This window comes from Cydia splendana, chromosome 16, assembly GCF_910591565.1.
Source record: "Cydia splendana chromosome 16, ilCydSple1.2, whole genome shotgun sequence".
NCBI classification, from domain to species: Eukaryota; Metazoa; Arthropoda; class Insecta; order Lepidoptera; family Tortricidae; genus Cydia; species Cydia splendana.
The window spans coordinates 6,050,441-6,065,209 of record NC_085975.1 but is presented as its reverse complement, the minus strand read 5'-3'; positions in this window follow the sequence as shown (position 1 = coordinate 6,065,209).

The window sequence follows — 14,769 nt, the reverse complement described above, 5'->3', positions numbered from 1 at the left end:
TATTTTATTTATAATTAATTATGATTAATCGGACAGAGTTTCCACTTAGTAGTTTATCAATCAGAATGAACACCCAAAATGAGGGTGCGCTGGCTTTTATAGGCTGGCTTGTCATCTCCCACTCCGAGGCTCGGCTAGGCAGCATGGCGGGGCTGGTGGTAGTGGGGCGATGACGTGGCTTGGCTGGCTGGGCGGTTGAATGGCAACAGGAATGCGTTACACTCGGCCGTCCTGAAACAATTGCTCCCGCAATGGGGAGAGAATACACTATTAATAATCGAATAAATAGACACATGCATCATTAAAATTCTAACTTTCCAAGAGATCAATAAGGTCCTCAGTTTCTAATTGCTCATCAGTACTACTCTCACTATCTGACATACATGCTACACTTTTGTATGGTCTTATGGCATCTGCAGAGACAAGTCCCATGAACTTTTTGTACCCTCTTACCCCTTTTATACTCCTAACTTTGTACCTGTCATTACCTAACACTTTAACCACTATATAAGGACCGGAGTACAAATCATCTAATTTGGAATTTACCTTGCTAGCACTACTTACAGGGGCCTGGTTCCAGAGAACTAGGTCTCCCTTTTTATATAGAACACTGTTTTTACGCTTTTTGTCATATTGTCGTTTCATCCTAGCACTAGCAACCTTGTTTCGAGCTACTGCCTTTTCACGCCTAGTTTGTATGGGTTCCTGAACCTGACCCGGAACCGCAAGATCACACACAGACCTACTGACCCTAGCAAACATTAAATCAAATGGTTTGTATCCAGTGGAGGCATTCAGAGTGTTATTAATACCCCAAATTATGTTAGGTAAACTATTAGCCCAATTGTTGCTAGCACTACTAGGGTCAGTAGCCCTTAACGCGTCAAGAATCGTACGGTTTGACCTTTCCACTTGGCCGTTCGCCCTTGGGCAAGCAATGGTACACAGCGTATGACGAAACTGTTTTTCAAGTGAAAATTTTTTAAAATACCTACTGGTAAAAGCTTTCCCATGATCGGATACGATCCGTTCAGGAACGTCGAACAAGCTGAATATCTTCCTAAGCACGCGTATAGTTTCGACAGAGTTAACAGTGCGCGTAGGTTCCGCAATAACAAACTTGGAGAAGGAATCTGTCACTACTAACATATACTGGTACCCTTTTTTTGTTTTGCAAAAGGGTCCCAGGTGGTCTATATGTATCATTTTCATGGGCTCCGAGGGTTTAGGTATAGGATGTAATTTACCTGCTTTCTTTCCGTAATCACCCTTGCCATATGCACAGTGAAGACAGCTCGAGACGTATTTCCTAATAAACCGCGACATTTTAGGAAACCAGTACACCGATTTGATTAACTCGGTACATCTTTTCAGACCTACATGACCGATGTCATCGTGATGCATCTGTAGGATTTTCCAACGCGCGAAACTGGGAACTATAAGCCGATTACCGTTGAGCGTTTTACGATAAAGTCTATCATTAATTAAGGCATAGTTATTTACTATATCCAAGTCCGTACACCCACTATTTATCAAGTCGATCACAGTTTTAAGTTTTTCGTCTTGTTGTTGAACCGTAAGAAACCAATCTGTCACTTCGAGGCGATTGACATTGACACTATCTATGGCCGGCGAGGGACGTTCCGATACACACTCCGATTTACTTTTCGTTATCAAAGAATTTAAATCCACGGGATTTCGGCTAAGTGCGTCTACATGCTTCATTCGCTCGCCCGGTCTATAATCAATGTCAATGTCAAAGTCCTGTATCAACAGCCACCATCTCGCGATTCGGGGAATGAGGTCGCGTTTTGTTAACGTGGCGGTGACAGCCGTGCAATCTGTGACTATCTTCACTCTTTTTCCGAATACATACACACGAAATCTGCGCAACGATTCAACTACCGCCAATGTTTCTAATTCATAGCTATGATAAACACTTTCTTCTCTACTCGTGACGCGGCTAAAATACATAACGGGACGTAAGGTGCCATCGGATTGTTTCTGTAATAATATACCTGCGATGCCTAGCTTACTCGCGTCAGTATGTATCTCTGTTTGCAGTAAGGGATCGTATATTGCTAGCACGGGCTTTTCGCATAGCTTACGTTTAAGTTCATCGAAACTATGTGCTTGTTGTTCGCCCCAAACCCATGGAGTGTTTTTTTGTGTTAGTGTCGTAAGCGGGCGAGCTATAGTTGCAAAATTATATATGAATTTGCGAAAATAACTACAGAGGCCTATAAATTGCCTGATTTCGTGCACATTACGTGGGACTGGGAATTGAGATACGGCTGCCAGCTTTAATTCACTAGGTTGTATGCTATTCGGAGAAATTTGGTGACCTAGATAGGTAACTTCTTTTTGCAGGAATGAACATTTACTCATATTTAATTTCAGGTTTTCAGCTTTCAAACGGACCAAGACTTTCTTTAGTAGTTCAATACCGGACTCGACGTCAATTGATGGTAGCAATATATCGTCTAGGAAAGCTAGAATTTCGTGATCGCCTACAGATTCTACTACCTTATTAATCAAGCGCATGAAAACTGACGGCGAATTGGCCAAACCATACGGGACACGTGTATACTCAAAATGTCCTTGAGGCGTAATAAATCCTGTCTTATGTGTATCCTCAGGCCTTATATTGACTTGGTGGTATCCTTGAGCCAGATCCAAGCTAGTGAAATAATTTTTACCGGCCAGCCTAGACAGCTGGTCGTCTATGTTAGGCAAAGGATATCGATCGCGTATAGTAATGGCATTAAGTGATCGATAATCGACACAGAGGCGATAATCGCCATTTTTCTTTTTAACGAGGATAACTGGAAAGGCGTAGCTTGATTCTGACTCTTTGATAATGCCTGCACCTAATAAATCGGCTATTTTAGACTTTAGGACCGCTTGCTCACTGAGAGAGAGTCTATAAGGACGATAGTAAATAGGATTATCATTTTTCAAATTGATTTGCATTTGAACTAAATTGGAACAGCCTAAATTCTTCGTGTCGTTGGCAAAACAATCACTGTACTCGGATAATAAATCGACAAGAACCTTATGCTGCGTTTCATTTAACGGACCTATCTTCAAATCTACTATTTTAACACCCCCTATAATATGTTGTTTACTAGCTGAATCGGCTGAGCTGATGCATAAAACATTTTGGGCTGAGGAAGATGGCAATAAATCGGAATTTTGACTAACCTGGGCTTCCATGCAGCTCTCGGCACGCAGCAGAACGGTGCCCTCGCTCCATTCCACGTCCTTGCTGCCAGTGTTGACGACTTTCAGGTAGCCAGCTTCGCCGCGAAGAAGAGTAGCGGGCAGCGAGTAGGTAACTCCGTGCAAGTCGTGGTGTCGCGCAGGTGTGACCACATCATTATCAGGTCGGTTCCCAAGTATGCGAACCTTGATGATGGATGTTCCTGGTGGCAAGCATTCCTTCACCGCGGTAACAACCTTGAAGCGCTGGGTTTCGCTATCCACATCCATGTTTGCCATAAAATCTTGTTCGGTGATACTTAAAGTGGCTGCGCCTCTGTTGACTATCAGGGTCACGCCGTCCTTATTAATAATAGGCTGGCCAACTATTAAGTCAATATCGGTCATCTCGACGTCCGTTAGATATGCTTGGCAATTTACGTCCAGGCTGTCAATTTGTAGTTTAAACTCGACTTCACCTTTGCTCTCCACCCTGTCGCCATAAAATCCTTTAAATGCGACTTGTGATGGTTTCACTTCTAAGTTGAGCAGATCTGCGATTTCCGAATTGAGAACGTTGACCTCGCTTCCGGTGTCCAAATAGGCCTTCACGTAGACGTCGTTGATTTGAGCGGTCTTCTTGTAGATGTTATTATGCTTTTGAATCATCTTGATTTCCTTTACAGCTGGAGTCGTCTCGTCTCGAGTTTTTAGGTTATCTGGGCAACGTGGTGCAATGTGCCCCTTTGCGCCACACTTGAAACAGGTGCGCTGGTCAGGTAAAGGGCAATTCCGTACCAAATGCCCGGTTTTCTTACAGCGTGGGCACGGATCTGCCTCAATATTTACCGGCGCTTTCTTTTCAGTAGACTGACGTGTACCGTCCTTAGAACCGGCACGAGTTACATCGGCGCCATAAAATGGCGCACGGTAGTCGTCCAACGCAGACAGGAAACGCTCGTACAACTCCGTCGGCTGATCGCATTGGAATGCTCTCGCATTTGATTGCAGGGTTGGCGGGAGGCCGCGGATGATGCAGGATACTGTAGCGGCGTTGGACAGCTTGCACCGATGACACATGGCGATTTTTTCTTGGTAGTACTTTGTCATGCTTTCGTTCGGCATTTTCTTCCTGTTAAGCATTTCTTCTAGTATATTCGAATAATCTCGATGTTTCGGAAAAGCACGAAGAATCATTTCCTTCCAGTCTTCCCATGAATGATCGTACTCTTCAAGGCGATTATACCACTTACGAGCTTGGCCACGCAACTTGTCCTGGAGATGGAATGATTTTGTTTTATCATTCCAACCGTGGATGTCTCCTAATTGGTCGATTTTCTTAAGCCACGTCTGAACGGTACAGTCCTCATTATCAGGGTCGAATTCAGGGATCAGGGATGCAGCACGATGGTGTTTTGTACGTGCTAGCACCGGTATATCGTCTTCCAAGGCTTCAAAGGCTTTATGCACTTCTTGGGTCAAAAGACTTTTAAGAATTTTTCTTGCTGGTGGCGTAGACGTACCGTCTTCTTCATCTTGATCGTAAGTAGCGTCCGTAATTTCGATGTCTTCGTCACTGGCGGAAGCGGCCACGTGTTCAGTGTTCCAGTCAGGTGGTCGTGGTCGTTTTTTTGTTGCCGCTCGCGTCATCATTAAATTGTAGGTACTCGTATCCCAATTTCTGAATGTAAATTAGCAGGTGAAATGGGACGGCGAGAAGTCAAATACTTTGTGATCGGTGATTTATTTTATTTATAATTAATTATGATTAATCGGACAGAGTTTCCACTTAGTAGTTTATCAATCAGAATGAACACCCAAAATGAGGGTGCGCTGGCTTTTATAGGCTGGCTTGTCATCTCCCACTCCGAGGCTCGGCTAGGCAGCATGGCGGGGCTGGTGGTAGTGGGGCGATGACGTGGCTTGGCTGGCTGGGCGGTTGAATGGCAACAGGAATGCGTTACATCAGGCTTGATTAATATAACATTTAATTAAAATAAATGTGCCATAAAAGCGATGGATAGTGACAAACTGTTGAGATATTAAAAAGACGAGCGAATATAGAAGATTGATGACGCTTTATATTGCTTGCTTAGCTTACAGAATAATGAAACTTGAAAAAATGAATTTGATTATGAATAATGCTTATCTATGCACTGATTTAAACTATTTTTACATATTATTAAATTGTACAACGGGACTTAATCGCGTATTTAAGTTTTAAGATTTACCTCCGACGTTTCGAGGACGGCGTTGTCCTCGTGGTCTCGGAGAAGACTGGCTAAAGTTGACATCAACTGCGCGAGTTTTTCGAACATCTTCGGGTACTTATAACCATGGTATAATAATATACTCCGCCTGGTACTCCATTCCCGTCTTTTCTAGGTCACCTAACTGACACGGGCTTACGTCATCATGCGACAGCGCTATATGATAATATGCGATAGCGCTATATATAGCGGCCATGTTGTTGTGACGTAGCCCCGTGTCACTCTGGGAATGGAAGACCATGTTTTATTAGACTATGCTTATAACGACCTGACTTTAACCTACATTATTTGATCATGTAATGTTTTCATCTACCCTCAACTGGCTTAAGGAGCCATTTGAGGGTAGATTTTGTTTACTTTTATTTAAATACCTAAAAATACAGAGTATAGGGATTAGGTTACTCTGAATTTAATAATGCTTAACTATATATTTAAAAGATTGAAAGTCCTTAAATGTAAAATAAAATATACCTATTCCATAGTTTCTAGTATACCTATATAATTAAATAAATTATGTGAAACTCAAGGATAAAGACCGCCAAATCCTTCATTTGCGACAACCCCCATATATTATGCCCGTGTACCAAGCATAAGGCGCGGATTAGTGGGCCGTGTTCCGGAACTGAAGGATCGTCCGTCCGGCCGGAAGCCATTACCAATCCTATGGGACTTTGGGGCTATTCATAAATTACGTCATTTCAAATTAGGGGGGGGGGGGGGTCTGGACATCGGATGACGGTAGCATGAAGTAGGAGGAAATGGGGTCATTTGAAGCATGATTTTGGATGATTATAGGGGGGGGGGGTCAAAAATCGTCAAAAATCGATGACGTAATTTATGGACAGCCCCTTTCTTGTTAAAGCCGTTGCTTTACTAAAGTCCGGTCCGAAGTTGGTAATTATACGCATATGTGACGTGCTACGGGAAAAGGTACCTTATGGCGGCTGGCGCTCACGTCGCAGCACCACGCAATAGTAATGGAGCGGCGTTAATAATAATTAATAACGTAAGCGTCATCCGCCATATGATACCTTTTACCCGTGGGACGTCACATATATTATACTGCTTAGGTATGACCTAATAAAATATACAGGGTGTCCCTAGCCATTGGACAAAGCCGAAATGTACATATTATTATGCATTAGGGTATTTAGAACCAGTTTACAAAGTATCATAACAATCTGTGTAGCGGTTACGAAGAAATTAACAAATTACGATTTTTTTACGTTGGAGCAACCTGTATGTGAGCTCCTGAGGTAATAAATAGTATGAAACCTTCTTCGACCGTTTTGATTATCTTTTTTATTTATGACATTAATAAGATTCAGACTTTTGACAATTGTCATCATTGCCGCACATTTTCAAACAAATTGTCAAAAGCACTGCCAATGATTAATACAGTATGTTTCTTTTTGTTGTCGATTATTGGAAATAACTTGATTGATTTTTTTTTATCTTTTGTTCTAATTAAAAAAATATTACCGTTAGTGCATTTCTGAGAAGTAACCTTACGTGGGATTTCAGGGTTTGTCCAATGGCTAAGGTCACCCTGTATATTGGAGGTGATCGGTTGAGAAGGAGGCTGGCTCAACTGGAGTCGGGAAGAACTGGAAGTAGCCGCTCAGGATCGCGCCAAATTGAAGATTCTTCACATTAAATAATATTATGCTACTATTCTTCTCACCTCATCGTTTAATTTCAGACTATACATTCAAATGGCGGCTGCTTTGCAGAAAGTGATCTTAATATCATCTCATTTTGACATCACTCATAACGTACAAACAGCAACACTTTAACTGTACATCTGCGTGTGAACCTTATTCCAAAGAGCATAAGGTCCATCGATGATAGCTAACAAGGTAACAGTGTAGGCAATGGTACCTAACGCATCTCACTCGCACCAATAGAGTTTGTAAAGTTCCTATTTCGCTCCAGGAACTGTCTCGACTGTCTTTTGATTGAACATGTTACCTAGAGCAGACATACACAGGCCAATTCGAACGTGCACCTGACATGAAACCGATATTTGAATCTTATTGGAATCTCATAAGTTGTTGTAGCCACTGTTGGTGAACCTTAATAATAAAATAAAAAAATAAAATATCAGTTAGCTGTCATTAACGCGGGCGCACTTATACATGTACGAACAAGTCACAGGGCCTACCTAAGAACAAAAAGTTAAATTATTTTTCACCACACCAGCTCGGAAAGGCTTACTTTGCACTTCAAAAACTGATAGCAAAGTTGCATTTTCCTATCAGTAATCAAATGCAAATTTTGAGTTGTTTTCTTATGTTTGCTGGTAGAATTGACTTTTAAATGATGATTTTGGATGATAAATATTTAATATCATTCATTTGGATTTGATTTGGTTTGATTTTGTTTGATATTTTACATTTAATATTTGCTTCGGGTTGGTCTGGTGAATAATTTTGTGTTTCACTCGGGGGCAAATTTTGTTTAACCCTCGTGCTTTGAAACCCTCGCAACGCTCAAGATTCCATTTTTAGGACCACTTGCTACGCTCGTGGTTCAATTTTGGAATCTTTCGCTTGCTCGGGTATCAAAATTAGCACGAGCGGTTAAACAACAACTTTGCCCCCTTGTAAAACAAATAACTATTAATTTTGTCTATGGCCAAAATGTTACTGGCAACACTTTTGTCCCTCAACGTCCTTCTTGGACGAATCACGGCCACAGCGTGTTGTACAAGTAACATTTAATTTGTGTTTTCTATAAAGTACAAGTACAAAAGTTCATTCCATGTTTTATTTCGACTACAGCATCTTTCTCTGTCGCTCTAATTACGCCTTAATTGGAGTTAAATAGAAAGATGCCCGCAATTTGCGAACTTCGGTGTTCGCGATAGGCTCTCTGAGCGAAATGAACGCGGGAATGACAGCTAGAGTTAGACCAAGAAAAGTCTGCAGCGATTTTGATAGCATACGCGGTGCAAGTGTTCTTTAATATGTCATGGTTTCATAGAAGTTTGACGTTTAAAATAGCACTTACACTGCGTATGCTATCAAAGTCGCTGCAAACTTTTCTTAAGGGGCCCACTTAGTGATGTGCCGTTCCCGGGAAAATTCCCTTGGTGGGAAATTTCCCGGAAACGTTCCCGGGAAATTTCCCATATGAAGGGAAAGTAGGGGAATTTTGAAATGGCGCATAGATATACTATTTTATTATCAGAAATTCAGTCAACACTTTTTAAAACATTATAAATTGTATCTCATCCGCCTACGAAAATTCCCTATACTCCCGGAAAATGTTCCATTCTTCCCGGGAAAATTCCCATTCTTCCTGGGAAATTTCCCATTCTTCCTGGGAAATTTCCCATAGTTGCCGGGAATGATTTCTCGGCCAAAATAAGTTAGGTACTAATAAGAATAGTGGAGTTCCGTAAGCTTTTTACCAAGAAATTCTTCTACAATACGAGTGTTAAGAGTCCTTACTCCTACAGACGAGCGTATTTTGCAAAATGCTTCCTTTTTCATTTAAGATTACGACGTAACTATTAGTATTTATTCAAAAACTGATAACGTACTTAAATAATCATTTCTTAAACTAGGGGCTGAAAAAGTTCAAATTTTCATTTTCTCTTTTTGAACCTAAAATAAATGAGTTTTCTTAGGAGTCTTTTTCAAATTTTGCAGTGAGAAGGGTCGTTTCGGTTCTCAATTTTGCAGTAAACAAGAATCATTTGGTACATGAATGATTACAATTCAACTCACCATATCTTGTACGAGGGGCTGACATGCTTGAAAATCGAAGATTCATTTTAAAAAATTGATAAAAAACCTTCCGAGTTTTCTTCATTTTTTTGGTGAAAACAGGGTTACATTACATTTTTTTATCGCAAATCGGACTTATATTTTGCCCCAAAAATAATATTTTATCAAATTGTAACTTTATGTCTACTCATAAAAAAAAAATCATAACTATAGGACCTACCTAGCCGTAAATCTATATTTTTTTAAAGACGTACAAATCACGCTGCACCGACACCGCGCGCTCAGTCTCCGCCGAGTGCGCTTAGGGGACGGACCTGTGCTCGACCGTCAGGCGTTCGTTGCTTTCGTAACCATCGAGAGAGTTCCGAGAAGTGCTGTATACTATGATTAGAAAATCTTGATCCAAGGGTGTACATTTTTTACACCATATTTAATTTTAACAACCGACTCTCGCTTATGTGATAGATTTTCAGTGTTACTTGAATTCTGGTTAGGGTTTGCATTTTTATTATACCCGGACGACCTGGATGATGTCCAGGTTCTCATGATGGAGTCAGGAATGGTCACCGAACTCCTAATCTACTCATCATAACTCCATCGTGTTTGGGCTCAATAGATTTTCCTTGACGAACACCATCGATCTAGATGAGGTCCAGGTTCTCATGATGGAGTCAGGAGTTGGTCACCAGAACTCCTAATCTACTCATTAACACTCCATCGTGTTTGGGTTCAAATGATTTGCCCTGACGAGCACCATCTATCTAGATAAGGTCCAGGGTCATGAGACCCTTCTGGTGACCAACTTCTGACTCCATCATGAGATGGTCACCAGAAGTCCTAATTTACTCATCATAAGTCCATCGTGTTTGGGCTCAATCGATTTGCCTCGACGAGCACCATCTATTTAGATGAGGTCCAGGGTCATGAGACCCTTCTGGTGACCAACTCCTGACTCCATCATGAGATGGTCACCAGATGTTCTAATCTACTCATAATAACTCCATCGTGTTTGGGCTCAATAGATTTGCCCCGACGAGCACCATCGATCTAGATGAAGTCCAGGTTCTCATGATGGAGTCAGTAATGGTCACCGAACTCCTAATCTACTCATCATAACTCCATCCTGTTTGGGCTCAATAGATTTTCCTTGACGAACACCATCGATCTAGATGAGGTCCAGTTTCTCATGATGGAGTCAGGAGTTGGTCACCAGAACTCCTAATCTACTCATTATCACTCCATCGTGTTTGGGCTCAATCGATTTGCCTCGACGAGCACCATCTATCTAGATGAGGTCCAGGGTCATGAGACCCTTCTGGTGACCAGCTCCTGACTCCATCATGAGATGGTCACCAGATGTTCTAATCTACTCATCATAACTCCATCGTGTTTGGGCTCAATAGATTTGCCCCGACGAGCACCATCGATCTAGATGAAGTCCAGGTTCTCATGATGGAGTCAGGAGTTGGTCACCAGAAATCCTAATCTACTCATTATCACTCTATCGTGATTGGGCTCATTAGATTTGCCCTGACGAGCACCATCTATCTAGATGAGGTCCAGAGTCATGAGACTCTTCTGGTGACCAACTCCTGACTCCATTACGAGATGGGGTCAGGAGTTGGTCCCCAGAAGTCCTAATCTATTCATCATAACTCCATCGTGTTTGGGATCAATAGATTTGCCCCGACAAGCACCATCGATCTAGAATCTAGATGAAGTCCAGGTTTTCATGATGGAGTCAGGAGTTGGTCACCAGAACTCCTAATCTACTCATCATAACTCCATCGTGTTTGGGCTCAATAGATTTTCCTTGACGAGCACTATCGATCTAGATGCGGTTGATAGATTATTAATATTATTTTATTTTACATACATACTTACAAATAAAGCTTCATTTGCTTCCCACAAGGATCAAGTAAACCTTATAAATCAACTTCGTTCTAAATAAAAACCGGCCAAGTGCGAGTCGGACTCGCACACGAAGGGTTCCGTACCATTATCTATAAAAACGGTCACCCATCCAAGTACTGACCCCGCCCGAGCCCGACGTTGCTTAACTTCTGTCAAAAATCACGTTTACAACAGTATGGGAGCCCCACTTAAATCTTTATTTTATTCTGTTTTAGTATTTGTTGTTATAGCGGCAACAGAAATACATCATCTGTGAAAATTTCAACTGTCTAGCTATCTCGATTCGTGAGATACAGCCTGGTGATTGACGGACGGACGGACGGACGGACAGCGGAGTCTTAGTAATAGGGTCCCGTTTTACCCTTTGGGTACGGAACCCTAAAAACGGAGATACTTCTGTTTTAGACATAAAATCGAACTTCAGAGAGTTCAGTAGTTGTTACTTGCAGGTACTCTCGAATTTATTGTCATTATACAGGGTGGCCATAAAATAAGTGCTTTTCCGCTGCTGGCAAGAAAATGGTTGCTGGAAAAAAAATTACCCTCCCATAGAAAATGGACTAGACAAAATGTATGAAACAGCCAAATTTTTTTTTCGCGATTTCGGGGTTGGTCCCATCGCGGTTCGCGGTTGCTTAGTTCAGTATAATCCCTAAACCTCCCTGGCAACGGGAATGCACTTATTTTTGGCCACCCTGTATATATTATTATTTAATATAACCTTATCTTTAAAACATTTAATTATTCAACTTCCTTGGTGAACTGACTTGAATAAGTTACTTGACTTCGTGGATGAACTTGTCACAATAATTCCATGACATACAGAGGTAAACAATCATTATTTTTTACTCGTCGTTGGTTATATATTATCTCATCACATATACTCTATTGACTACTACCATGCTTATAAAATAAAATACAGAGTGCCAATATAACGTTAAAATAAATTTACTTGCAAATTAAATTGAAAAGTATCAAAATTATTCTTGTCTGCGTTGAAACGCGCTTAGCTTTGCCGGCGCTCGCGTACCGAGCGCTAACGCCATCTATCGAGTGTTATTTCGCAAAATCGGTGAACGCTCTAAGGAATAAGGGCTCTTAAGGACGGATTCTTGTGAATGTTTTTGCATTACATTATCAAAATATCTAATAAAATAAATCCTGTAGCCATAATATTTTTGGAGATTAAAAAAAAAATATAAGTATCTATTTGTATAGAGAAATTTTTGAAATGATCTGACTTCGCATTCAGGTACATCGGGGGCTCAAAGTGATGCCATATATTTTTTTGAAACATCCAAAGTGTCGAATGTTGTAAGCAAATCCACTTTCCAAGTTTTTTTTTGGGAAGCCCCTTTGCACATTACGGTTTTTGGCTACTTTATTTTACTAAACGCAGTTACTTGTCGTTATAGCTAGCTTTAATTAAAATTGTAATACACTTAATCTGTTTCAATATTTCCCTGTTTGGGGAATTTTCCCGGGAACACCGAGAAATCTCCCATATGGGAATATTCCTTGTTCCCGGGAAATTCCCACGGCACATCACTTGGCCCACTGATTAACAGTCCGCCGGACGGTAACGGCCTGTCAGTTGTTCGGAACTGTCAAAATTTTGTTCTACCTAACTGACAGGCCGATACCGTCCGGCGGACTGTTAATATAAAACAAAATCAGTGGGCCCCTTTAGTCTAACTCTAACTGATATGATTCTAATATGATTCAAATATCGGTATGATGTCAAGTTGTAACGAAGACATTTTCTTAAATTTTAATTTAATATTTTTGGGTTGATTTCATAATTAAAACTAAAATACCTTTTTTTTATTTCAACGATTTTAACAGTATCCTAAACTAACTCGATTGGTTGCACTTCTATGCATAATCTGTTGCACTCAGATGCACCTCTTGATGCTTATCTGTTGTCGGGGTTGTCATATGAGTAAAAATAATTAAAACTTGAGATATTTATGTTGTCTCTCCAGGAAAACTTTGTATGAGTTAGGTATGATTTTTTTTAATATAAGAGAATTTAGATATAAAACAAAACATAGTAATTACAGATTTATAAAGGGGGTCTGGAATGAAACGTTATTAGATTTAATGCTGAAAATATATTTCTTAGGCTCAGGAGTGAATTGTTAAATAAATCAGTCAGAAATTTCGTAGGATTTGTGTCTTCAGGGGATTGGCACCCTACCTTTGTTTTGGCCTTTTGTACTCAACATATGGGGAAGTCATTCCTAGATGACATGCAGATTTGATGTGTGAACCACTCCGGGGACGCACGCTCGCATGAGCCTCTTTGTGGTAGGACCACACATTCGCCATGGTGGTCGAAATGGTGGAAGCAGTTCGAGTCCTTCGGCGTGCTCCACTGAGTGAGTACAAATGAAATTTAGTTGTGATCAACTCCACAATGGCGCGAAACGTTGTGGGTTTGTTCTTAACCAGGTTTTGGTTCTTTGCAGAGTGACTCCTGCTCGAGGGAAGGGAGCGCTCCGCCAGAAGTCCTAACAGCTTTCAGTGCGGTGAGCTAAATTTCAAATTGTTTCATTTCTTCTCTAGCGGCCATAAAGGGCGTCGGCTAATATATCCATTTCTCGCTTTACAGGAGCCGGGATGTTTAAGGATTCTTTTTAATTTCTTTTGAAGAAGTTTAGAAGTTTTAAATGTGTTTTAAAGTTTTAAAATGCTGTGGAATCTATCCCACGCCATCTGCACTGACCGGCTCCAACCAGGTTAGCAGCCAGCTTCCCGGGGAAAGGCGAGGACGTTCCCCGCTGCTTCAGTTCCAGCAGCAGTTTTGAGGTCGGTCCGTTGCATCCACTTTTGAGTGGCTTCTGCTCTATACAAAATTTAAAATTGTTTAATAATATATATATTTTAATATAATTCAGTTTAAAGTTTTGAAAGTTCTGGTGCATAAAACTTAGGTATTTCGAAATCTAGTTTTTAATTAATTGGTGAGAAACCTTATAGGTTGAACCTTTTGTGAAATAATTTTTATCTTGGACCCTTAAAGCGGCCCAGCTTTACCACTGAGCTTTTACACAAAATATTTGGTTAATAAAGTTTGTTAGATATAAATGTGTTTAATTATTTCTCCTCCTAGCTTTCCTACAGGAAGGTTTCATCACATTTCAGTTTAATTTAAATATTGATTTAGTTTTCTTTTTGTTAACAGCCATGTTACCATTTTAGACAAGCCGGAGCTTTTTTTTCATCACATTTCTTTTCTTTTTACCCCCTTTCAAAACAGCCGTGTTACAAAGTGCACGTTCGAAATTGGCCTGACTGGCGAACTTGTCCAATAAATGGATTTAGAAACGGGTACTGTACGTGTTAAATTGTTGTCAATGCGTGTGCTGTAGAATGTACATAGATTACTCCTGAGAGTCCTAAGTAACAAGCTGAAAAACCGCTCCACGTCCCCATAGATTATAGGAAATTAGTTGTAAGACAGGACAAAATGAAACAACTTTTAAATTTATATAAATTTATTCTGTACGCACATACTGACAAGCACACAACACAAACAACATGACACTTATACCGATCTTTCAGACAAACAAAGGTAGATTGTAAGTAGCTGACATACCCACAGGCCGAACACACCACCGACCTGTGTCCTGTTTATCAAAAGCTTG